This window comes from Aquarana catesbeiana, linkage group LG03, assembly GCF_042186555.1.
Source record: "Aquarana catesbeiana isolate 2022-GZ linkage group LG03, ASM4218655v1, whole genome shotgun sequence".
In the NCBI taxonomy this organism is placed as follows: Eukaryota; Metazoa; Chordata; class Amphibia; order Anura; family Ranidae; genus Aquarana; species Aquarana catesbeiana.
In genome coordinates this window covers 650282278-650307379 of record NC_133326.1, presented here as the reverse complement: position 1 = coordinate 650307379, position 25102 = coordinate 650282278, and the positions used below count along the sequence as shown (strand labels likewise).

Here is a 25102-nt window from a genome sequence, read left to right as displayed (position 1 = left end):
ACAGTCCGGCTTCCATCCACAACATTCCACTGAAACTGCCCTACTAAAACTCACCAATGACCTACTAACTGCTAAAACCAATGGCCATTACTCCATACTCATACTCTTAGACCTCTCTGCTGCCTTGGACACAGTTGACCACCTGCTCCTCCTCAGCAAACTACACTCCCTTGGCCTTCGTGATTCTGCTTTATCCTGGTTCTCCTCCTACCTATCTCAGCGCACTTTCAGTGTCACTTACAACTCCATCAAATCCTCTTCCTCTTTCTGTTGGGGTACCCCAAGGCTCCATCCTTGGGCCCCTTCTATTCTTGCTCTATACCGCTTCCCCGGGCTAATTGATAACCTCCCATGGCTTCCAATGCCACCTCTACACCGATGAAACCCAGATCTATCTCTCCACTCCTCAACTCACCCCCTCGATCTCCTCACAGATCTCAAACTTACTGAATGACATATTGGTATGGATGTCACACCACTTTCTCAAACTCAATCTTTATAAAACTGAGCTTGTTATATTTCCTCCTTCCCGGTCCCCCCCATGACTTTACCATTAAGATCAACAGCACAACCCCCAAATCCCCAAGTAACAGATAGAGGTAGACCCAGTTTTGAGGGGGAAAGAAGCTGAAGCCCATTGCAGAACTGCCAGAGGAAGAGAAATATTTAAAAGTTCCGACTTGTTGTAATTCACTTTAAAGTTGCTGACACTGCCAAATCTTTGAAATTCCGCCAAGATCAAGGGGAGGGAGGTTAGAGGTTGCATGACAAATCGAAGCACATCATCCGCGAATAGGGCTAATTTATTGTGAAGGGAACCCACCAATAAGCCGCTTATAGTTAAGTTTTGGCGTAAGGCCACTGCTAGATGTTCCATTGTTAGAACATAAAGGACGGGTGACAATGGGCACCCTTGATGGGTACCATTGTGGATAGAGAACATAGGGGAAAGAGAACCGTTAATTCTAATACAAGCCGAAGGGGATGAATAAAGAGACATTATTCTCAAGACCATACAAGGAACCAAGGCTATCTGTTGTAAGGGTAGATGAAGAAACCGCCAACTAACCCGATCGAATGCTTTTTCTGCATCGACCGTAAGGAGGCACAGGGGAACATCGTGCGTGCGAGCGTAATCTGTAAGCAGGAGGGTTTTTTGAGAGTATTGTCTCTGGCCTCACGGCCACTCACAAAGCCGACCTGGTCTAGGTGGATCAAGCCGGGCAGTAATGGCTGTAGTATATTGGCAAGTACCTTGGCGAAGATCTTCAGGTCCACGCCGATCAAAGAAATTGGCCTTTAATTTGCGCAATTGGAGAGGTCCTTACCAGGTTTGGGAATGAGGGATATATGTGCCTCCATTGTTTGAGTGGGGCAACTTTAACCGTCTGTCAGGGAGTTAAATACTTTGGTCAAAAAAAGAGTGCGAATTGTTTAAAAAATTTTGCTGTGAAACTGTCAGGGCCTGGACTCTTCCCAGCAGGAGTACTCACAATAGCCGTAACCACCTCGTCTTCAGACACAGGGTCCTGGAGCCTCTCACGCGTATCATTATCTAGGGTCGGAAGAGCAGTTTCTTCAATATAAGACAGCATTTCCTTTTCTAACTTCATTTGAGATTGCAGTTTGGACAGTTGTGGAATATCATAAAGGGACTGGTCAAAATCCCTGAATGCCGAGGATATCTCCAAGGGTGAGGAGAGAACCTCTTCCTGGGGGCCCTGTATATGCGGTATGAGAGTGGAAGATCTTTTGGGATGAAGGGTAAGAGCTAGCGGTCGCCCGCATTTGTCACAAAATTTGTATTGATGCAGCGCTAGCTTATCAGTAAAAGTTCGGGCAGTCGCGTCGTATAATTCTCTAAGGTTGGAGCAAGCCGAGGTAACTACCAAGAGAGTTTCAACTGTAGGAGAATGTTTGTGTGTAGTTTCCAAGTCCTTGAGTATTTTTAATTACATACCTTATTTTGAGCTGGTGATGTCATCACTGGATCTGTGAGCTTATCTATGCAATGCAGGCAGATCGTGGCTGGTGGGAGGAACCAGCAGGGTGCTGTACATAGCTTCTCCAAAATATCACAGCATCCTGCCTCAGTACTCCACAGTCATGATGCAAGCAGTGGGCTGGCTCTCTGGAGGAGTTATACAAATATCATATGTCTTGACGGGTGAATGTTAATTTGGGAGAGTGGGCTTTTATAGGCATTCAGCATTTGCATGCAGACTGATCTAGGTAATTCCCACAGGTAATGCTGAGCCTTCATGATTGAAAAAACTAAGGTCAAATGAATGAAAGAGGCGGGCCAAGGACAATGACACTGAGAAGGAAAGGGCTAGATGATGCTGAAAATTCTTCAGCCAGAAAAATTGAGGCTGTATCTGATGTGCTGCAGCTTCTAATGCACAGCGTGAGAAGCTCACAGTGTGCAGTGAAATCAGAGTAAGCAATTTCAGTCCAGGAGAGGCCTATATAACTGTGCAAGACTGAATGTAAGGTTGAAGTTCAGATTTAAATCAGAACTAGAGTTAAAAAAAATAAAAAAATTGTGACAATTGCAATGTACACAATCATCTTTAAAATGTATAACCTTCTATATTTTTTTTTGTACATTCTCTGCTCGGTCCCGGGAAGAATGAACTCCTGTGTGCATTTCAATGCCAATCAAGGTGGCTGAAGACCCTGGACCTGGAAGAAGCCAGGGAGAAGAAGGAAGCTTGTTGACGTCTCAGCACTGGAGCGGGGGTGAGTATTTGTGGATTTTAGTTTAGCTTTAAGTTAAAAAGCTAATATTGCTAGAATCCACGAATTCACTAGGCATTAAAGTGCTACTAAACCCACAACAGTAAAATCAGTCTGTATATGGAGTAAAGCATGCTTGTTTACTGACTGTGGAACCTAAGGGGTTAATCCTCTGCATTGTGTAAAAAGGCTGTTTGATCCTGTCTTCTCTGCTCCTCTCCTTCTTCCACAGTTCCCAAACCACACCCTGATAGAACAGAGCCTTGGGGGCAAGCTGCACATGCTCAGTTTGGTGTGTATTGCTAGAAAGTTTTATTTTTTTTCTTGGGAGGGTGCATGTGATCAGCACAGGGCCAATCAACACTGTCCAGACAGAGGGTCAGGGGTCCTGCAGCCTCATAGAACAGTCAGAGTAGAATGAAAACTCCTCCTACAAGTTTTAACCAGACACTGATAGAAGTCACAAGACTGCTATATACTTCTGATGAGAAAAGGTATTTGGCAGGTTATATTTACTAAAACTATTGCATTTCCATGTTCTGTGTACTGCGGGAGACCAGATATAGTGAATGCAGGGTCCTGGGTTTAGTAACACTTTAAATAGTAAATATGAAAATACAAAACAAGGTTTGTCTGCCATATGATTAGCCCACCATAAATTTCCCAAAAAATATCTAAATTTTTGTCAGTTTGGGCTAAAACTCAAACACGCGAGCGGTTTGGCCCCTGTGCTTCAAATCTTTGTGTTTTTTGGTGCCCAGGAGAAACAGGTGCAGCTTCCAGCCATGCTTTCAGCAGCCTGTCAAAATCTATGACAGGCTGATATATGCAGTGGCTTGGCGTGGCAGGATACTGTACCACGCAGTCTTCACATCCTCAGGCATGTCCTAAGTCTCGAACACCACCTATAGCATGTGATCAGGTGTAAACTCGGAGAGCCGCTCAAAGCTGGGGGATAACAGATGTCCCTGCCGGTATCCCAAAAGTGGGAGCAGGCGTCGAGCACTAATTTAGAACTGTGGACATATGTGGGATAAGACACCGCCCAAACCAACCCAGTGCTTCAGATGTGGATATGGCCGTGTATGGCCTCAGCTAGCGCTGTTCTGGCCACACCCCCGGACATGTTTCACCCTACCTGCCTGGGCTTGGTTAACAGACCTCTGTGATCAAGCCCTGGCAGGCAGAGTAAAACATGTCAGGGGGCGTGGCCAGAACAGCGCCGACTGAGACCATACACGGCCATATCCACATCTGAAGCACTGCGTTGGTTTGAGCCGCGTCTTATCCCACAAAACCTTTAGCATGTCTGCAGTCTCTGACCATTTCCTGTGGCATGTCTACACTCTCTGACCATCCACTATATCGAGGGAGCTTTCCACCACTGCTCTGGATAATTTGCTCTTTTATGGGTAACCTCAAACCTTGGGCACATAGGTCTCAAGCTTTGTGTTCCCAGATGCAGCTTGACCTTCCCCAAAGCACTAATGTACAGTGCCAGTCATTTACCTTGATAGTGAATGATCTCATAGTGTGGTCACCACCATGTCATTGGCATGATGAGCCCACCTCAAATGAATATTTTAGAGATATTTGCAGCTGTTTCTAGCTCTGTCCTTGTTATGCACTGATTTTGGAAGGTGGCGCTAAATTTGATAAGAGTTCCTTAGCAGGATGAGTCCTTCTAAAGTCCAGGAACTCTGATGGAGAGATAAAAGAACAATGTTAACTCTAATGCCGCATACACACGAGTGGACTTTTCGACCGGACTGGTCCGACAGACCGAGTCCGGCGGACAATTCGACCGTGTGTGGGCTTCATCGGAACTGCAGCGGACTTTTTCGGTCGAAAATCTGACGGACTTTAGATTTGGAACATGTTTCAAATCTTTACATCGGAACTCCGTCGGACCCAGTTCCGATGGAAAAGTCTGCTCGTCTGTATGCTAGTCCGACGGACGAAAACTGGCTACTGGCTATCAACTTCCTTATTTTAGTCCGGTCGTGCGTCATCACGTACGAACCTGTCGGACTTTGGTGTTAACGTGTGTAGGCAACTCCGTTTGTTCGGATAGTCCGTCGGAAGTCCGCCGAAAGTCCGTCGGATAGACCGTCGGACCAGTCCGGTCAAAAAGTCCGCTCGTGTGTACGCGGCATAACCCATTTCGCTGCCTGCAGTGCCGATTCTCACTCTGTTCTTCTGTATCTGACATACTTATATGTGTGTCGGATTCTCGGTCCCTTGTGGAGCTCTGTGGTTTCTCCTGTCAACCAATACCTCAGTATGGGACACATGGCTAAGGGGTGCAACCATAGCATTCCGCAGGGAATGAAGAAAATCTATGACAGTGGAAGAGATTGAAGATCGGCAGTCCATGCATTGGGACAGGTAAGAATTACCTGTATTGTTTTACAAACGCTGGCTTGTTTAATTATTTTTTTTAGTTGTGTTAAAAAAGAACTATGGTAAATGTAAAAAAAGAAAATATATGATGCAGTCAGTCAATAGTCATAAAACAGCATTTATTGTATATCTGAGTTCCCCCAAAACATCATTGTATCTGTTGATCCTGCCAACAGATATGTTAAAGTGGGGTTCCACCCAAAAAAAAAAAACTACATTAAAAATCCTAAAAAAAAAAATACAAAAAAAATTTGGATATTTTTTTTTTTTTACTTACCTCTAAATGCCTGTTGCTAGGTGGTCCCTCGTAGTCTGCCTCTTCCAGTGCCTGGGCTGGTGACATCATTTCCCTCTCGGCACAGGAAGGGCTCAGCTCTGCTCCCTCCCTCCTGTCAATCATCTGGGACCCATTACAGGTCCCAGGTGACTGAGCGGCCAATCACGGCGTGCGCCGCAGCTCGCGCATGCGCAGTGGGTGCCAGGCTGTGAAGCCACAGCCCGGCGCCCACAGTTGCAATGCCGGCGCCGCTGAACGGAAGGGGAGACGAGCGGGGCTTCGATCCCCCGCATCGCTGGACCCTGGGACAGGTAAGTGTCCAATTAAAAGTCAGCAGCTGCAGTATTTGTAGCTGCTGACTTTTAATTTTTTTTGACTGGACCTCGGGTGGAACTCCTCTTTAAAAAAGAAAAGCTCCGCTTGTTTGCACCCTCCCCCTCTCCACTGCCACATTTGGCAATTTTTGGAGGGGAGCAGGTACCTGGGGCAAAAACCAGCCAGAGGTTTGCCCCCCCCCCCGCCTGCCTTTCCCCGCAGTCTTCTGAGACACATTACAGGTCCCAGAAGACTACGGGACCATTTACAAGGTGCAGCACGTCTCATGCATGCGCAGTAGGAAACAGGCTGTGAAGCCGCAAGACTTTGCTTCCTGTTTCCCTTACTAGAGATGCCAGCACATGGACCTGAAGCTGATTGAAGAATCGGTTTGGGTGAGGGCATTGCGGGATCCCTAGACAAGTAAGTGTCCTTAGAAGTAGAAAGAAAAACTTACCCAAGCTGTACTGCTATATGAAAATTGATTAGCGGAATTGGTGCACTGGCTGTGTAGTTCACTGTGAATCCATAATAGAAGAAATAGCCGGCAACCCGAGCTTCTTCTTGCAAAATGTATTAAGCGCAACAACAATGTACAATCCACATAAATCTAACGCGTTTCAGCCAAAGCATTCCACATAGCATCAGATGCTATGCTATGAGGAAGGCTTTGGCCAAAAACGTGTGAGCATTATGTGGATTGTACATTGCTGTTGCTCTTAATAAATTCTGCAAGAAGAAGCTTTTGGGTTGCCGGATATTTCTTCTATTACAGGTAAGTGTCCTTATATTAAAAGTCAGCAGCTACAATACAGCCAGTTCCCGGGTAATAAACAAGATAAAATAATAAAACTTATAAATGTGAAATTAAGCATAAGCATCTGAATGTCCTTCCATCAGGATATGCCAAAATACAACACCTCAAAACTTTAAACTGAGAAATAAAATATATTTGGTGGAAAAATTGGTGAGGTTGACAAGATATACTAACATAGAAGGATATAATTGTTAGTGGCCAGGTCATGAAATATGTTTCTAATTCTTTAGGGACTAGTTACTGTATTTATCAGCGTATAACACGCACTTTTTCCCCCTTAAAATCAGGGGAAAATCGCGGGTGCGTGTTATACGCCGATCCCCCGCTGATTGTGAGTGGAGGAGCGAGCGCTGCCGAGATACATACCTAGCCGAGTGTACTCGGCTAAGCTCGGCTAGTTCTGCTCACAGTCACGCCTAGTTCCGCCCTATGATGGACATAACACAGGGACTGGGCGTGACTGTGAGCGGAGCTAGCCGAGTACACTCGGCTATGTATGTATATCGGCGGCGCTCGGCTCTGCTCACAGTCCCGCCCAGTCCCACCATTGGACCTGTGTTATGTCCATCATAGGGCGGGACTGCAAGAGGAGCTGAGAAAAGCCGATAGGAGCCGAAATACACAGGACCGGCTCTGTGTATCTCAGCAGGCGCCATATTTAAACTGCAGTGACACTGGCAAGTCACTGCAGTTTAACTGCAGCCTGGGTAAGGCTGCAAATGACACTGACAAGGCTTCAGATGGACACCGATAAGGCTGCAAATGACACTGACAAGGCTGCAAGGCTGCAAATGACACTGACAAGGCTGCAAGGCTCCAACTAACATGGCTGCAAATGACACTGGACAAGCATACAGATGGACGCTGTGCAAGGCTGCATTGATGGTAAGTTTTTTTTCCTAAAAAAGTTTTTTTCCTTAATATTCCCTCCTAAACTTGGGGTGCGTGTTATACGCCGGCGCGTGTTATACGCCGATAAATACGGGTACATAGAATCCCAAAGAGCCACTTAGACCTGTACTACTGGGAATGGTTATAGCACAGGGAAAAGGTATAGTGTAGGAACCAAATAAGGGGAATAGGGAAGGGAAAGGGGGGGGGGGGGGGCGTGGAGAAAAAAAAAGGGGGGTGGGTTCTCTTGTGCCCCTTTCAGTAAGTATACACAACATGGAATTATATGTATCATCAAGTTATCTTGTATCTCTAAGAATATCTGATAAACAGTAAATATTAAAGAGAGAAGTAAGGAAAAGGAGAAGAAGAAAGAGGAAAAGGAAGAAAAGAAAAAAAAAAGAGGGGAGGGTCAGCCAGAGGTGAATCAGGAGGAAGATATATATCTTATCCACGGATCCCATATCACATTGAATTTCTTAGTAATGTTGCGGAGAATACAGGTGAGTCTATCATTAACCATGATCCAGTTAAGCTTATTCTTAGTATTTGGCAATGGTTATTCTGGCAGCCAAGATTGTGTATATGATTAGCTTCATCGTGTTTTTAGGGACTTCTTCAGGAAGCTTTTGAGAAAGTGCCATTTCCGGGGATCTACGGATATTAACCCCTGTCACAGAGTACACCAGGTTGAATACAAGAATCCAAAATCTAGCGATAGTTAGACACTGCCACCAAATGTGGTACATCGTACCCACCTGGCCACACTGTCTGAAGTACATGGGGGATTCAGATAGATGCATCTTAGCAACCCTGGTTAGTACTAAATACCAGCAAAGGAGGGTTTTATAATTACCTTTAATTAGTGTTGTCTTAAGTTGAATTTGTATGTAAGTTGGAACAGGTAAATTTTTTAAGTGTAACTCCAGCCAAAAGAAATATTTTTTCAGTTTTTTGGATAGCATAGGGAAGGGTTAACACCCCTGTAACATTTGTTTTTTGCTGTCTGTGCCCCTATTCAGAAGATTTCACCTCACTTTCTGTCCCTGTGACAATTGTATTTTGAAAATTTTGGGTTGTTGTGGAAATAAGAATTGGAGATAAAGCTTCAGTGGAGACATCTTTTTCCCATGATAACTCTGTGAGTTTCCCTACCTAGGGGGAGATTTCTTCTCACTTCCTGTTGTCTCCCTCCATTTGTAAGCATCAGTCGTATGTAAGGCGGGTGTATGTAACTCCGGGACTGCCTGTATTTATAGCTGCTGACTTTTATTTTTTTCTGAAGGAGCCTGGGTCTCCTCTTTAATTTTAAACTTCCTTCAGCAAGATGACAACACTGTTTGCTCTGCAATGAAATAACTGTAATGTTGTCACCCTTCGGACCATTCTTGTTAGACATTTGGTAAGCAGCAAACAAATTAGATCTCAACTGTAGCTAACACTTTTTTAAGCAGATAGAACCACAGTTCTTTTGGAAAAAATCTAAAACCATATAAATAAAAGTTGACTACTGTAAGCACCCCCCCCCCCCCCCAAGCAGTGTTATATGGTTTGTCCCAACCCCTGTCACACTTTTGCAGGACAGCTTGGTCTGCATGAAAAAGAAATAACTAGCAGAATACTATCATTGCCTTTCTACACCCTGCACGACTTTTTCATTTAAGGTTTTACAGGCAGCACTGCCTATGAAATGTGCCCATTAACCACTTGCTCTTCCTGATCAGATAATTTTTTGCTTTAACTGACAATTGCGCGGTCGTGGAACGCTGTAGCCAAATAAAATTTATGTCCTTCTTTTCTACAAATAAAGCTTTCTTTTGGTGGTATTTGATCACCTCTGCGGTTTTTATTTTTTGTGCTATAAACAAAAAAAGACTGACTATTTTGAAAAAAAAAAAAAAAAACAATATTTTTTACTTTCTGCTATACAGAAAGTAAACATTCTCAATAAAAAAAATTTAAAAAATCAAATTTCTTCATCAATTTAGGCCAATATGTATTCTGCTACATATTTTTGGTAAAAAAAAAATCCCAAAAAGCCTATATTGATTGGTTTGCGCAAAAGTTATAGCATCTACAAACTATGGGATAGATTTTGGGACTTTTTAAAAATGTTTTTACTAGTAATGGCAGCGATCAGTGATTTTTAGCGGGACTGCGACATTATGGAGGACAAATCTGACACTTAGTGACACTTTTTGGGGACCAGTGACACCAATACAGTGATCAGTGCTAAAACAAATGCACTGACACTGTATGAATGACACTGGCAGAAAAGGGGTTAACATCTAGGGCAATCAAAGGGTTAACTGTTTTCCCTATGAGTGTTTTCTTACTGTGTGGGGGACGGATGCACTCAAGGAAGAGGGACATCTATGTTCCTAATTAGCAGCAATCACAGATGTCTCTCTTCCTGTCTGACAGAAGAACGATCTGCCTTGTTTACATAGGCAGACCATCCTTCTGTCTCTCCAGCGAGCGATTGTGGGTGGCCGGTGGCCATCGCGGCCGCCAGACCTAATAATTGACTCCCGCTGTGTCCAATCACATGCCCCAGAGCCGTGCATGAGAATCACGTACAGGTACGTGATTTTGCGCTTAAGGGCCGCCCTGACGCAGTAAATGTATGTGGGTGGTTAAGGTCCTTAAGTGGTTAAGGTCAAGGGGAATGTGCACAACAGTGAGCCAAACGCTTGGCTCACGTTTGTGTTTGGAGAATTTAATATGAAATTCCCTTTGGGATTTAGAAAATACCCAAGACATTCAAGAGGCGGCAGGATCCCCTTATGAAAGCCTGGCAGCTGCTGCTCTACCACCTTCTGAAAGCAATCTATTGCAGACCGCTTTCCAGATGGCAGTAGCCATATAAAAGATCCCAAACTGTTACCAGAACACCATATTGTTCAGTATAGTGAGTCTACTGGGTTTGTTTAAACCAGTCAAAACACTAAAACATATGTGCACTGCAGGGCCGGTGCTACCATAAGGTGGCTTAAGCAGTTGGCTTAACCTGCAGGCCCGGTGCTGTCATGGTGAGTATCACTGGGAAGGGCGGTGGGAGCTCAGCAGACCTCTGTCCGCACAGCCTCCCTCCTGTACACAGACCAGGAAGTGACATGTATGATGTAGATTCCTGGAGCTGTCATTCTCAGTGCTGGGGGAAGCAGCTGATGGAACACTGTCTGTATTCAAGTAGCTGCAGTGGATTATAGAGGAAACATCCAGGGTCTAGAAGACCCCGGGTTTTTCCATAAAGAGAACCTGTCACCTATATGTTATCACATAGGGGGCTATTGGTCCCCTATGTGATAGCAATAAAAGTTATGTAAAAATAAATAAAAATGAAACCAAAAATGTTTTCCTGGTTCAATAAGTTTTTATAGCAGAAATAGTGTTAAACATACAACAATGTCAAAGGCACCTAGATTGCCCACGCAGGGGCTAGAACTGGCGCATAAGAGACACAAAAAAAAATACACCATAAACAGGGGAGGGCAGCCTCCTATTTAAACGGTCACAGAAATTCTGAGTGCAACCTACGTAATTTGGGGTAACCCTGATAAGTGCAGGAATAACCAGGACAAAAATGCATTAACTCTGCATTAAGATCGCCTTGGGCATCTGTTAGCAATCAAAAAGGGGCTAAGAGCCCTGTTAAGAGAAGGAAAACCGAGGGAGAAATAATAAAGAGAGGGGGAGAATAAGGAAAAGTGTAGTAGGGGGAAGAGAGAGAAGGAGAAGGGGACCCGGGATCACCCAGGAAACCAGTCAGAGCCGATCCATACTAGCCAGAGGGGGTTCAGGGAAGGCATATGCCAGCCATGGCTCCCAAACTTTAAGGAACTTGGCATGCCTGTCTTTGAGTATACTAGACATTTGTTTATTGACCATCATGGACATCAAGCAGTTTTTCACTTCCTGAAAGGGGACTGTGGTTTTTTCCATGCTGGAGCGATCGTCCTTATGGCCGCTATAAACAGATAGGTTGCCAATTTCTGTTGACAAGCAAACAAACCCGGTATAGGGCAATGTAATAGTGCAAATTTTGCCTCTTTACTGACATTTAACCTCTTGCCGTCTGCACTATAGCCGAATGACCACCACAGCACGGACCTGAATTTCCGGTAGGCCGTCATAAGATCGGCCTATCTTGTGCGCACGCCCCGCGCGCCCCCTACAGGTCACTGAGACTCGGGTGATCACAGATCCGAGTAAGCGGCTGGTCACTGGACAGCTGATCACATCAGCTCGGTAATCTTTTTTTTTCTCCTCACGCTGACAGCATGAGGAGAAAAAAAGCCAATCACCGACTTATCTGCAAGGGATATCGGTCCCGAACAGAAAGAGGCAATCCTTCCTCATCTGTGCCACCAGTACCCCCTGCCAGTGACACCTGCCATTGCCACCTGCCAGTGCCCACCAGTGCCACCTATCAATACCCATGAGTGCCACCTATCAATGCCCACAAGTGCCACCTATTAATGCCCACCAGTGGTGCCAATCAGTGCCACCTAGCAGTGCTTGCCTATCAGTGTAACCAAACAGTGCCGATCAGTGCCCATTATTGCCACCCATCAGTGCCCATCACTACCACCTATCGGTGTCCATCACTGCCGCCTCATCAGCGTACATCAATGAAGGAGTAAAATTACCTGTTTGTAAAATTTTATAACAAAATATAAAAATTTTTTTTTTTTTTTTTTAAATTCGGTCTTTTTACATTTTTTAAACAAAAAATAAAAACCGCAGAGGTGATCAAATACCACTAAAAGAAAGCTCTATTTGTGGGGGAAAAATTATAAAAATTTCATTTGGGTACAGTGTTGTATGACCGCGCAATTGTCATTCAAAGTGCATCAGCGCTGAAAGCTGAAAATTGGTCTGGACAGGAGGGGGGTTTAAGTGTCCAGTAAGCAAGTGGTTAAATGGAACAGAGAAAACAACAAACCAAACACTCGGGACCAGTAACCCACTAATCGTGGGCAGGCCCACCAGGTGCGAATTACATCCCCACGATAGCCACATCCCTGTAAACAGCGATCGCTAGAGGTCGGGTTGGATCCAAAAATGTTTTAAGCAAATAAGGAAACATATAAAATTAAAAAAAAAAATGTTAATTATTTTTAGAGCCCCCCCACCCACACCCCTACACAGATAATATATCATTAAAATGCAACTTTTTCTAAGTAGACAAAAATGCTTGCACAAGCCCTGGTGCACTGGTGTGGGTTGTATAAGTGAATGGCTGTTGTTAAAATGCATTTCTCTGTTTACTTTTGACTCTTTTTTTATGTTTTATTCAACTCTATTCATCGCAGTGTTGCCAGCCATCATTATTTTTAGTGGCAGCCAGTAAAAAACATGCCAGTAAATGCCAGTGACAGGAAAAAGTTGCCAGTAAAAAATATGGCTGTGATGCTTGGAGATGGCCGAAACCATCCGAGTGCCTGCTACAATTAGTGTGTCATGTGATGTCACAGTGCAAGGCAGCCGAGCGGAGTGGCTGGAGCCTCATGTGCAGGTCTGCAGGAAGGGAGAAAGGCAAGCCAGGAGCAGGACTGTCAGTGCTGTTTGGACTGGATTGGACTTAAAGGACCACCTGGCTTGGAAAGAGGGTGTCCCTGTGACTTAGGGTGGGGCATATATTGAGTCTGTGAGGTGTCATGATCATCTTTGCTGCTGCACACTGCTGTCAGTGTCACTGTGAGAGTCAATTTCATGTGCTCATCCTCGCCCATTCTAATTTCTTGCCTTTCTGAGTCCTGTCCCTGAGCTACTTACTTAGGATGTTAAAAATAAAATAAGAAATATGTTTTTGCCTTAATATCTACCTTAAATCGCATTGCTAATGGCATATTGTACGTGTTTGTAGCCTAAATACTGAAATATGCACTTAAAACTTTTGGAAATGCCAGTAAAAACGTGGCTGTGCCAGTAAATGTTGCATGTCGTGTCAGTAAATTTCAATCTGGTTGGTTGGCAACACTGATTCATCGCAGTGCCACATTCAGGGGTGCAGTGACATGCAGTGAGGTGTAGTGCTTTGCATAGAAATGCATGTATGCAGAATAACACAGTTCAATGGACACGGTGTGAATGAGCCCTTCAGCATGGGCTGGACGAATTTTGATCAATGTATGGGCAGGGAGTTTGTACAAAAGTTGATCGACCGAAAAAAATGGACTAATCTATGGGTTGCCCTAAATGCACTCGGCTTGTCACAAAGTGCCCCTGAATACGTTTCAGAATTTTAGGAACTATGTATTATGCCCCCCCCCCCCAATTCCTCCAGTACATACAGAAAAATCCTTCCAGATCTTCGCTCACCTTATGCTCTCAGATCCTTATTCCTTGCTGTGCACACAGATGGAGTGCTAACAATGGCAGTCACAAGACTTTCTGAGAATTAATAGAGAACTGTGATCACTGACTTGTAAAGAGAGGACCTATGTACAGATATGTCTATGTTGAGTGAGCAGGGGAAATGTGGGGTAGTAATAAGGCTGGGGTACTTACCGGGTCGGCTGGTGGCTCTGTTACCTCCGGTGTATGATCCTCTGGCAGGCTGGACCTCTCTGGAGTCTGTGAATCACTCGGATTTCTCCTGGAGACTGAACTGTACTGAACACCTGAGTCAGAACTCCTGGGAGCTCCCTGCTGGGAGGAACGGTGTATACATCAGTGAATGTGTACGCATCAGAGAAAAAATTCATGTTAGATATTTGAAGCCCTCCGCTCTGTGCTGTGCATGATTCTGGAGAACCATGATCATATTTGCGATTTACAGTCCGATGCGGTTTTTGTTCAGGTGCGATTCAACTTTTTACTTAAATTTGCACCTAAACAGAGCCAAAATCGTACAGGACCCCTTTTCAGAATCAGTCCGTGGCCCTCCCGGACATGTGTGAACCAGGCTCCATTGAAAGCCGGTCCGATTTACATGTTCTGCAAATTGGATGCATTCAATTCGCATATATGTGAAACGAGCCTAAAGGTCTTGTTCATTTGGGTGGCAGAGGGCGGTGAAAACAGGCAACTGATTGATTGCTTGCGGACAACTACGCATTGTTGCCGCCATGGTGCCGCAATTTTTTTACAGCATACAGTACCGCCGCCAAAGGGCTCTTTCACATAGGTGAACACTATCAACGCCACTCAAAACGGTTAAAATAGAGAGCAGATGGAGGTGTACGCATTAACGTTGCTTTGCCTTGTGGCGAGGAGGCGAAAATAACGCTGTTTGGAAGGCGTTAATGCTTTGGGGTTGATTTACTAAAACTGGAGAGTGCAAAATCTGGTGCAGCTCTGCATAGAAACCAATTAGCTTCCAGGTCTTTTTGTAAAAGCTTCATTGAACAAGCTGAAGTTAGAAGCTGATTGGCTACCATGGGGAGCTGCACCTGTTTTTGCACTCTCCAGTTTTAGCAAATCAACCCCTTGGCATTCACCTCTTTCTATTGAAATGCACCACAATATATGCTGCAAACACACTGTAAAAATGCCTATGGCAAAGCATCAAAGTATGTGCAGCAGATGTCACAGATGCCACTAAAACTGGTGTCCCCATCAGAAGATTTCCTCTCTATTCCTGTTATAGTGGCAACTCAAAATTTTGGATTTATCTTCACTTTTAATCCCGGTGACATTGATGATCAGGACAGTTGGAGAGTGAATCTCCCTAATGGGAACAAAGACAGCAAAAACCTGACTGAGGTTCCAACCCCATAGCTCCCAACTGTCCCTGGTTTCGAGGGACTGTCCCTGATTTGGAGCAATGTCCCTCTGTCCCTCATTCCTCCTCAATTGTCCCTCATTTTGGTCTGATCTATATAGTTGTATACAGGGCTTTTTTCAGCGGGAACGCGGGGGAACGCAGTTCCGGCACCTCCACCACTGAATGTATGTAATGGCAAGGAGTACTGGGTTGTGCTACAGTGTCTATTGATGCTGGCTGCTGATGGATCTATTGTTGCTGGAGGGGATCTATTTCTGCAGAAGGGTTGATTGCTGCTGGGGAGGTCTATTGTTGCTTGTGGGGATCTATTGTTGCTGGGGTGGGTCTTATGTTGCTGGGGGGTCAGTTGTCGCTGGGAGGGATCTACTGTTGAGGGAGCAGTCTATTATAACTGGCTGCTAGAGGGTCTATTGTTGCTGGGTGGTATTTTGTTGTAGGTGGTCCATTGTTGCTGGTGGGTCTATTGTTGTTGGCTGTGGGGGATCTATTTTACTGCTTTTCTTGTTATCAATAACAAATTCCATACAAATTACTTTGTACCACAAATGTTACTTGGTTCTGTATTCTCTAAAAGGGGCAGTGCTGGGAGGTGGGTATGGGGTGGAACCAAGGACTGGTGCTCAGAGGTAGGTAGGGGCAAAGACAATGGGTAACTCCCAAAAGGGCGAGTTCCTCCACCTATTCTCTGGCTTTAAAAAAGCCCTGGTTGTATATAAAATGGACTTTTTATCTATCAAAAAGTGTTTCCCAGTGCTAAACCTTTCATCTGATTTCTAAATTGCTGCATTTGTACATTCCAAAAGCCAATATAAAGGAATAGTAGTGGTAGAAAAAAGCACTTGTGAGTTTAAGCAATCTTGTTTTTTGTACAACTCTCCTTTAAGGGTGTGTGTCAAGGGGTGTGTCCTATGCCTGCATACTTTTTGCTGATAGGTGTCCCTCATTCCCATCTCAAAAAGTTGGGAGGTATGAAACCCTTCAAAACTCAAATCAAAACCAAGTCTAAAACAAAACAAAAAAGTTTTGCTTTTCGTTAGACGTGTTGCAAAGTCATTGCCTTTCATTCATTGTAGCATTGCCCTCTGCTGGCAATCCAACAATATACATGCATGGCTCATTTATTTCATTTCAAAGTGATTATTTGGACTGTTCTTAAAACAGTATGGTTTGCTAATGTACCACTGGGTACAACCCTATCACCTGTGTGTAACAAGAAAAGGGTGTATGGGCATACCAAAAGGGACAAAGAGAGAGAAAGGAGGAAAAAGGAGAGAGGGGGAGAGAGGGGGAGAGAGAGAGAGAGAGAGAGAGAGAGAGAGAGAGAGAGAGAAAAATTAAGAAAGAGACATTGAGGGAGAAAACCAGAGTGAAAGAATACAAGAGAGAGAGAGAATAAGAGAGAGAGAAAGAGAGAGGGAAAGATAAACAAGAGAAAATAGCTATAGAGAGGAGAGACAGAGAGAGAGAGAGAGATAATAATAGAGTGAGAAAGAGAGGATAAAAGAGAGGGAGCAATGTGTCTACTTAGGCTCGGTTCACATAGGGGCGACTTGTCAGGCGACCTAGTCGCCTGACAAGTCGCCTCCCGTTCTGTGCTACGGAACCGTTCTAATAGGAGCGACGCAAGTCGCTCCGACTTAGAAAAAGGTTCCTGTACTACTTTGGGGGCGACTTGGGGCGACTTGCATAGACTTCTATACAGAAGTCGTTTTGCAAGTCGCCTCAGAAGTCGTTTGCAGGTCGCCTCGCTGAGGCGACCTGCAAGTCGTGCCGCCCCTGTGTGAACCGGCACTTAGTGGCAACTTAAACTCAAGGTCTACTTAGGATCAGTTCACACTACGACTTGGGATCTGACTTGTCAGCCCTCAAGTCGCCCCAAGTCGCTTGACATTGGGAATTGCATTATAGTCAATGAGAGCTGTCTTAATGTACACTACTGAAGTTGCTCCAACTTCAGAAAAGGTTCCTGTACTACTTCAAGGCGACTTCTAGGCGACCTGTACCCATAGAATTCAATGGAAGTCGCCTCCATGTCGGATCCTCATCTATAGTGAAACGACTTTACAGGAAAAAGAGGATTATGAGTGGGGACCTCCACGTCAAATTTTAAATCGGCATGGGTTCCCCCTCCAGGAGCATACCCCCTATGCTGAGAAAACGGCGTGGGGGTCCCCCCTAAAATCCATACCAGACCCTTATCCGAGCACGCAGCCCCGCCGGTCAGGAAACGGGGTGGGGACAAGCGAGCGCCCCCCCCCTACTGAACCGTACCAGGCCGCATGCCCTCAACATGGGGGGTGGGTGCTTTGGGGAAGGGAGGTGCCCTGCGGCCTCCCCCCCACCCCAAAGCACCATGTCCCCATATTGATGAGGACAAGGGCCTCTTCCCGACAACCCTGGCTGCTGGTTGTCCGGGTCTGTGGGCGGGGGGCTTATCGGAATCCGGGAGCCCCCTTTAATAGGGGCCCCCGGATCCTGGCCCCCCACCCTATATGACTGAGTATGGGGTACATCGTACCCCTACCCATTCACCTGTGGAAAAAAAGTGTCAATAAAAAAACACACTACACAGGTTTTTAAAGTAATTTATTAGGCAGCTCCAGGGGTCTTCTTCCGACTTCGGGGGTCTCTTCCGACTTCTCCGCTCTCTCCGGCCTCTTCTCCCGTTCTTCGGCCTCTTCTCCCGGTGTCCGGTTCTTCTCCCGGTGTCCGGTTCTTCTGCCGGGCTCCCCTGCTATCTTCTGCTCTTTTGCCGATCTCTTGCTAGCGGTGGCCCGGTCTTCTCTGTTGTCTTCTTCCCTCCTCTCTTCTTCCGATGACCATGCCCGGTGACCATGCCCCATGCCTATATAAGTCAATGCGCACCGCGTACACAGCATTACAGCGAGAGAGAGCGTCGTGTCAACATCGGAAGAAGAGAAGAGGGAAGAAGACGATAGAGAAGACCGGGCCACCACTAGTAAGAGAGCAGCAAAAGAGCAGAAGATAGCGGAGGAGCCCGGGAGAAGAACCGGACACCGGGAGAAGAGGCCGGAGAGCGGGAGAAGAGGCCGGAGAGAGCGGAGAAGTCGGAAGAGACCCCCGAAGTCGGAAGAAGACCCCTGGAGCTGCCTAATAAATTACTTTAAAAACCTGTGTAGTGTGTTTTTTTATTGACACTTTTTTTCCCCAGGTGAATGGGTAGGGGTACGATGTACCCCATACTCATTCATATAGGGTGGGGGCCGGGATGCGGGGGCCCCCATTAAAGGGGCTCCCAGATTCCGATAAGCCCCCCGCCCGCAGACCCCGACAACCAACAGCCAGGGTTGTCGGGAAGAGGCCCTTGTCGGCTGTGCTACGTGCTTGGATAAGGGTCTGGTATGGATTTCTTTCGGCGTATAGGGGTTCCTCTTAACATTCATACCAGACCTATGGGCCTGCTATGTTCCTGGAGAAGAATTCCCTCTCGCGCTCGCTGCAATACGAAAATGTGTTTTTCCTATGGCAGCGAGCGCCAGATGTACAGTACCCTGTCTCTGAGAACCAGCACGATGGGATCGCGCTTGAAACACATTCTCATGGGCAGGTACATGGCCGTCTTTTATATTGATTGGACCTTGGGCAAAAATTTTCTTGGCCCCCCCCATGCAGTTTCGCTCTCCACCTGCTCTGAGACATACAATAAATATCAGCTAGACTTAAAATCACTTTACTGTATCAGATCAGGCAGCAATTGTGATGGGTTGCCAGAGGTTACAGCATATCGTTGCCACTTACTGACTGGCTGCTAGAGGTTACAGCACATGATTTCTGCTTGTTGATTGGTTGCTAGAGATTACTGTACAGTAATACTGCTCACTGATTGGTAGCTAGGGGTTACAGCACATCATCTCCTCACTGCAGAGGGGCATGATATACATATGAATGCCGCCTTTATTTACATATCAATGCCGCCGGCCTCAGTTATCTACATAAAAAATGCTGCCGCTATTTACATATGAATGATGGTTATTTACATGTAAACACAGGGTCTGCGGGTAAGTCATCTGTACACAACAATAGGGCAGAGCTGGGTAGCATTAGTAGCAGCACTTCACACTGAAATATCAGGACACAGCACAGGACTAAAACTTCAAGGGACAAGGGAATTTAAACTGGGGTAGTTGGCAAGTATGAGGCAGCTGCTTTGGGCCCCACAACAATGAGAGGGCCCAGGGCAGCTGCCCCTTTTGCCCTGCCTTAAAGATGGCCCTGGGCAGGTACTGTATGTCACAAGAGCTGATTAGCTCTGATTGGCCACAGGCAAAGTCGCCTGTCCTGGGGCGACTTGAAGTCGTGTTGTATGTCGTCCAAAGTCGCGTTGAAGTCGTGTTGAAATCGTGTTAAGTCGCCTTGCAAAGTCGCGCTGAAGTGGTGTTGCCCCTGTGTGAATCGGCACTAAAAGTGGCACTAAACAATTTTTTACAGGCGAAAATCATGAAATTTACTGGCAAAGCCACATATTGTACTGACACTTCAAAAAAGTACCTAAAATTGCTGTTTTCAGTGCTAAACAGTGCAAACATCAATATTTAAATATAAACATGTAGCTAGTGCTATTAGCAATGTGTTTAAGCTAAACAAAAGTTAAAAAAAAATATTTCTCCATTTACATGAAGGTCAGGTTACTATAACCCGGCCAGCACAGAGTTCCTCCTTACATCAGAATCTGCAGGATTCCCCCTTACAGTGCAAGGGAACTCTGACATAAAGGGGAATGCCGCAGACCATGATCTAAGGGGGGAGCTCTGCATTCCCCTTTACATCAGAGTTCCCACTTACATCAGGGTCCGCAGCATTGCCCTTTACATCAGCGTCCGCAGAGTTCCCTCTTGCACTGTAAGGGGGAATCCTGCAGACTATGATGTAAAGGGGAATGCCAGGGAGTTCTGATATGGAGGGGACTCTGGTGACCAGAGACCACCTTCTGCAGAGTGAATACACTAAGGTGAGGGGGGGGGATTAACTGATATATGGGGGAACTTTTATATCAGTGCCCCCTAACATTATTTTATTCACTCCCCCCCCCTTACATCAGTGACCCCCCTCAGACTGGCCTGTCGGCGATGTCAAAAGTTATGGCAGGCTGCTGTCTAGGTTGTCTGATTGCTATGGAGACCACCCAGGCCAAGCCGTTACCCTGTGGCAGGGTGAGATACCTGTGTTGTCAAAAGTGATGGCAGATTTCTATGTAGGGGTCTAGTTGTTATGAAAAACCATCTAGGCCCAGCAGTTACCGTGGGGAAAAGTCAGATACCGATGTTGTCAGAAGTAATAGCAGATTGCTGTTTAGGGTTTCTGGTTGCTATGGAAACCACCTAGGCCCAGCAGTTAGTGTGGGGCACAGTCAAATACCGATGTTGTCAGAAGTAATGACAGATTGCTATGTACATACCTCCCAACTTTTTGAGATGGGAATGAGGGACACCTATCAGCAAAAGTATGTAGTCATAGGACACACCCATGGCCACGCCCCATTAAAAGGAGAATTGTACAAAAAAACAAGATTGGTTAAACCCACAAGTACTTTTTTTTACCACTATCATTCCTTTATATTGGCTTTTGGAATATACAAATGCAGCAATTTAGAAATCAGATGAAAGGTTTAGCGCTGGAAAACACCTTTTGATAGATAAAAAGTGCATTTTATATACATCTATATGGATCAGACCAAAATGAGGGACAAATGAGGAGGAAAGAGGGAGAGAGGGACATTGCTCCAAATCAGGGACAGTCCCTCGAAATCAGGGACAGTTGGGAGCTATGTATGTAGGTGTCTGGTTGCTATGGAAACCACCCAGGCTGAGCAGTTACTGTGGAGCATAGTCAGATACCAAAGTTTTTAGAAGTAATGGCAGATTGCTGCCTAAGGAATCGGGTTGCTATGGAAACCACCTAAGCTAAGCAGTTACCATGGGGCACAGTCATATACTGGTGTTGTCAAAAGTAATGGCAGATTGCTATGTAGGGAGTCTGATTGCTATGGTAACCACCCAGGCCGAGCAGTCAATAAGGGGCACAGTCAGATACTGGTGTTGTCAGAAGTAATGGCAGATTTCTGTGTAGGGTTCTGGTTGCTATGGAAACCACCTAGAACCAGCAGTTACTGTGAAGCAGGCCATGTCCTAATAGTTGTGTTGTCAGAAGAAACGGCAGGTGATTATGTAGTGGTCTGGTTGCTATGGAAACCACCCAGGCCCAGCAGTTACCGTAGACAACAGTCAGATACCAGTGTATCAGGAAAAAATGGCAGATTGCTGTGTAGGGGGTCTGGTTTCTATGGAAACCACCTAGGCCTGAGCAACTACATCATGTCCTAATACCTGTGTATGAAAAGAAATGTTTTGAGTTACAGAGGAGGTCTAGGGCTAGAATTATTGCTCTCGCTCTACCGATTGCAGTGATACCTCACATGTGTGGTTTGAACACCGTTTTTTATATGCGGGCGCTACTCACGTATGCGCTTGCTTCTGCACCCGAGCTTGTTGGGACGGGGCGCTTTAAAAAAAATATTTTTTTTCTTATTCATTTTACCGTTTATTTTTTATTTTTACACTGTTCTTAAAAAAATGTAAACATCCCTTGTAATAGAAAAAAAGCACGACAGGACCTCTTAAATATGACCTCAGATCTCATATTTACACTAAAATGCAATAAAAAAAAATCAAAAATAAAATTTGTTATTTAAAAAAAAAAAAAAAAAAAAAAAAAAAAGGCCCTTTGATGCCTCGTACACTTGAGTGGACTTTTTCGACCAGACTGCTCCGACGATCTATCCGACGGACTTTCTGAATGAACGGACTTGCCTACACACGATCACACCAAAGTCCGACGGATTCGTATGTGATGATGTACGACCGGACTAAAATAAGGAAGTTCATAGCCAGTAGCCAATAGCTGCCCTAGCGTCGGTTTTAGTCCGTCGGACTAGCATACAGACGAGCGGATTTTTCGACCTGACTCGAGTCATGAAACATGTTTTATTTCTATGTTTTCTTTCTTTTTGGGAAGAGAAAGTCTGCTGGAGCCCAAACACGATCGAATTGTCCGACAGAGTCCGGTCCGCTGGACTAAGTCTGCCGGAAAGTCCGCTCGTGTGTACGCGGCATAAGAGCTATGGGCGGAAGTGCCATTTTGACGTTGCTTACACCCTGTATTAATATGGAGACGGGTGGGGGCCATCTTCCCCTCACTTGTTTCCATGTCACACAAGAGAGAAGATCCGATTCCCTCCATCGCTGCTGACAGCTCCGGTAAGCGGCGGAGGGCACCGGAGAGCGGCGGGAGGGGGTGCCCTCTCCCGCTGTCGATAAAAGTGATCTTGCGGCGAATCCACCACAGAGACCACTTTTATCTTGAAGCGGACCGCCCACTGAAGAAGAGGATACCGGGGTTACGGCAGCTAGCTGCTGCCATAACAACGATACTCCTCTTCAAGGTACCGACGTAAAACTGCGGCGGGCGGTTAAGGGGGCGTAACAAGGGGGTGTGTCCTATGCCTGCATACCTTTGCTGATAGGTGTCCCTCATTTCCATCTTAAAAAGTTGGGAGGTATGGGTTTTTGGACATTTATCTAATGGCTGAAGACCACAGTACCTATAAAGTTAAATATACTATGTAGATTATTACATATTCAAAGACATCCTCTCCCAGTGACACCAGGACAGGAAATGAGCCAGTGTGGGTGTCACTGGGACAGGAAGACAGCGAGCGATAAACACCTGACAGAGTGCACACTCTTGACCGCCATAGAGATATCCTATGTACTGCAATTGGCAAGACCCACAGTTGCAGCAGGATGTATCTGGAGCTGAGGTGACCAGGCCTTATAGTCATAATTAGCGCTGTCTATTGGCGTTACCCTGGTAACTACAATTTCCTGTTACACTATGACACCACGGTACACAAATGGTACAGTGAGGATGCAACAGAGTAAGCATGTTCCCCAATGTCAGGCCTTACCACCTCTGGGGTAATCTCTGGGTGACGCCCTCCGCTCTGTGTTACCTGCTGCAGAAAATTAATACACTGGTTGGATTGTCAGAAGTTCAGTGGGCGGTACAGGTTCTAGCATTTGAATAATGGGGTGTGGCTTAATGATGGGAGAGGTGGGGCTTAATACCCAACCTGCATACACAGTCTGGTAAAGGATCCAAGGGGACTCCAGGGGGGGACACAGGGCTTGATCTAAAGATTAAAGAGGAACTGCAGCCTGCTCACATAATTTGTAATAAAAACATTTTTGCCATTCTGAAGCTTCCTTCCAACCACTTTGCATATTATTTTATATATACTGTGATTCTGTACTTGCCAAATATGCTGCAGAAATCTCCCCCCACTGAGTCTGGCTGCAACCATTTTAACTGTGGGCAGCTGAAGCCGATGCCTGTTCACTTCCTGGATTTACACAGACACACAGAGGCACATCTTCAGCTCTGCAGCTTTCTTTGGCCCTCTTTTAACTCATCCCTCTCCCTGCCTGACAAACTCTCTCTCTCTCTCTCTCTCTCTCTCTCTCTCTCTCTCTCTCGAGAGAGAGAGAGAGAGAGAGAGAGAGAGAGAGAGAGAGAGAGAGAGAGAGAGAGAGAGAGAGAGAGAGAGAGAGAGAGAGCTGTGCATGATGTCAAAAGCCTAGGCTAATGACCAGACAAGAAACAGGAAGTGGGCTGTATAAGGTATTTACTGGCAGAAAAAAAAATGTTTTACTATCCAAAGTTAAAATAACAAGGGCAGAGGATTTAATAGATGGAAAGATGAAAAAAATGACTGAAGTTCCGCTTTAAAGTATAACTAAACCCTTCTATCCTTTACATCCAAGGGAGCTGCCATCTTAGCAGTTGCCATGGTGCTGCACATGTGATCAGTTATGACACCAGCCATTAGATGGCTTGACAATGCAGTTGAGAGCACAAGCAACTGTGACAGTTATCATTCACAGCATACCTTAGTTCTGCCTTTCTTTAGGCCTGGTTCACACATGTTTTTGGTGCTTTTTGCAGGATCGCACTACAGTTCATTTAACATGGTTTCCTATGGCACATGTTTACATCTATGCTTTTTTTCAGCCGCTGTGTTTATTGGAAAGGGTCAGGGACTTTTTTAAACGCAAAACAGTGCTTCAGCCTTGGTTCACATTGGCATGTGATTCGATATGTCGAAATCGAATTGGTGCGACGCCGCACTTATTCCCAAAAGCAGTTTCTGTACTACTTTTGGTGACTTCAGGATCCCGCACAGATGTCTCTGAAATTGCCCCCGAAGTCGGAACTGAACTTCAGCTGAACTCACACGATTTCATTCCTGCTGTCAATGTGAACATGGCTTAAAACCCCGTCCACACGATCAGAAAATCGTATGGAAAATACCGCTTTCGAATCGATCGTACGATAATCGGATCCTTAGTACAGAGCTTTCGAGAGCCGATCATGACAGTTCATCCGATATTATTCTATCAGACATGCACGAGAAAAAATTTCGTATGATGCCAGATCGTACGATTTTCATTTAATCAGTACAGCTATCGTTCGAAAATTCAATACAAATGCATTACAGCACATGACATCACTTCCGATTTTTTTTTTTTCTGTTGTACTGGAATTTTCGTGACTTTAGTAAACTCATCAGATTCGATCTGAGATTAGCATGCAAAAAAAAACGGACGATCATTCGTCCGATAATCTTATCGTGTGTACCGGGCTTTAGGCTCGATTCACATCTATGCATATTGCTTTTGAGCATTTCTACAGTGCTTTTTGCTGTGCTTATACTTTTTCGGACACACATTTTTCATGCATTTTGTATTTTTATGCTTTTTTCTTTTTATTTGGCCAGTTTGTTGTTAGGCAGATTAAAAAATGCAAAACGTGACAAAAACGCGCTAAAAACACATTACATGCTTTTCTG

At 45.3% G+C, this 25102-nt stretch overlaps 1 protein-coding gene across 2 annotated transcripts in view; it reads right to left on the bottom strand.

The window, feature by feature from the left end:
- Positions 1–14092, bottom strand: part of TSPAN16 (tetraspanin 16) — a 55195-nt gene extending 41103 nt beyond the window's left edge. The window contains exons 1-2 of one of the 2 annotated variants that reach the window (XM_073622629.1): positions 13959–14092; positions 13770–13841 (exon numbers count right to left, since the gene is read on the bottom strand). The gene's annotated coding sequence lies outside the window, so the exon portion shown is untranslated. The remainder of the gene's footprint in view (positions 1–13769; positions 13842–13958) is intronic. The other variant, XM_073622630.1, reaches the window with a different exon arrangement.
- Between the last annotated feature and the right edge of the window lie 11010 nt (positions 14093–25102).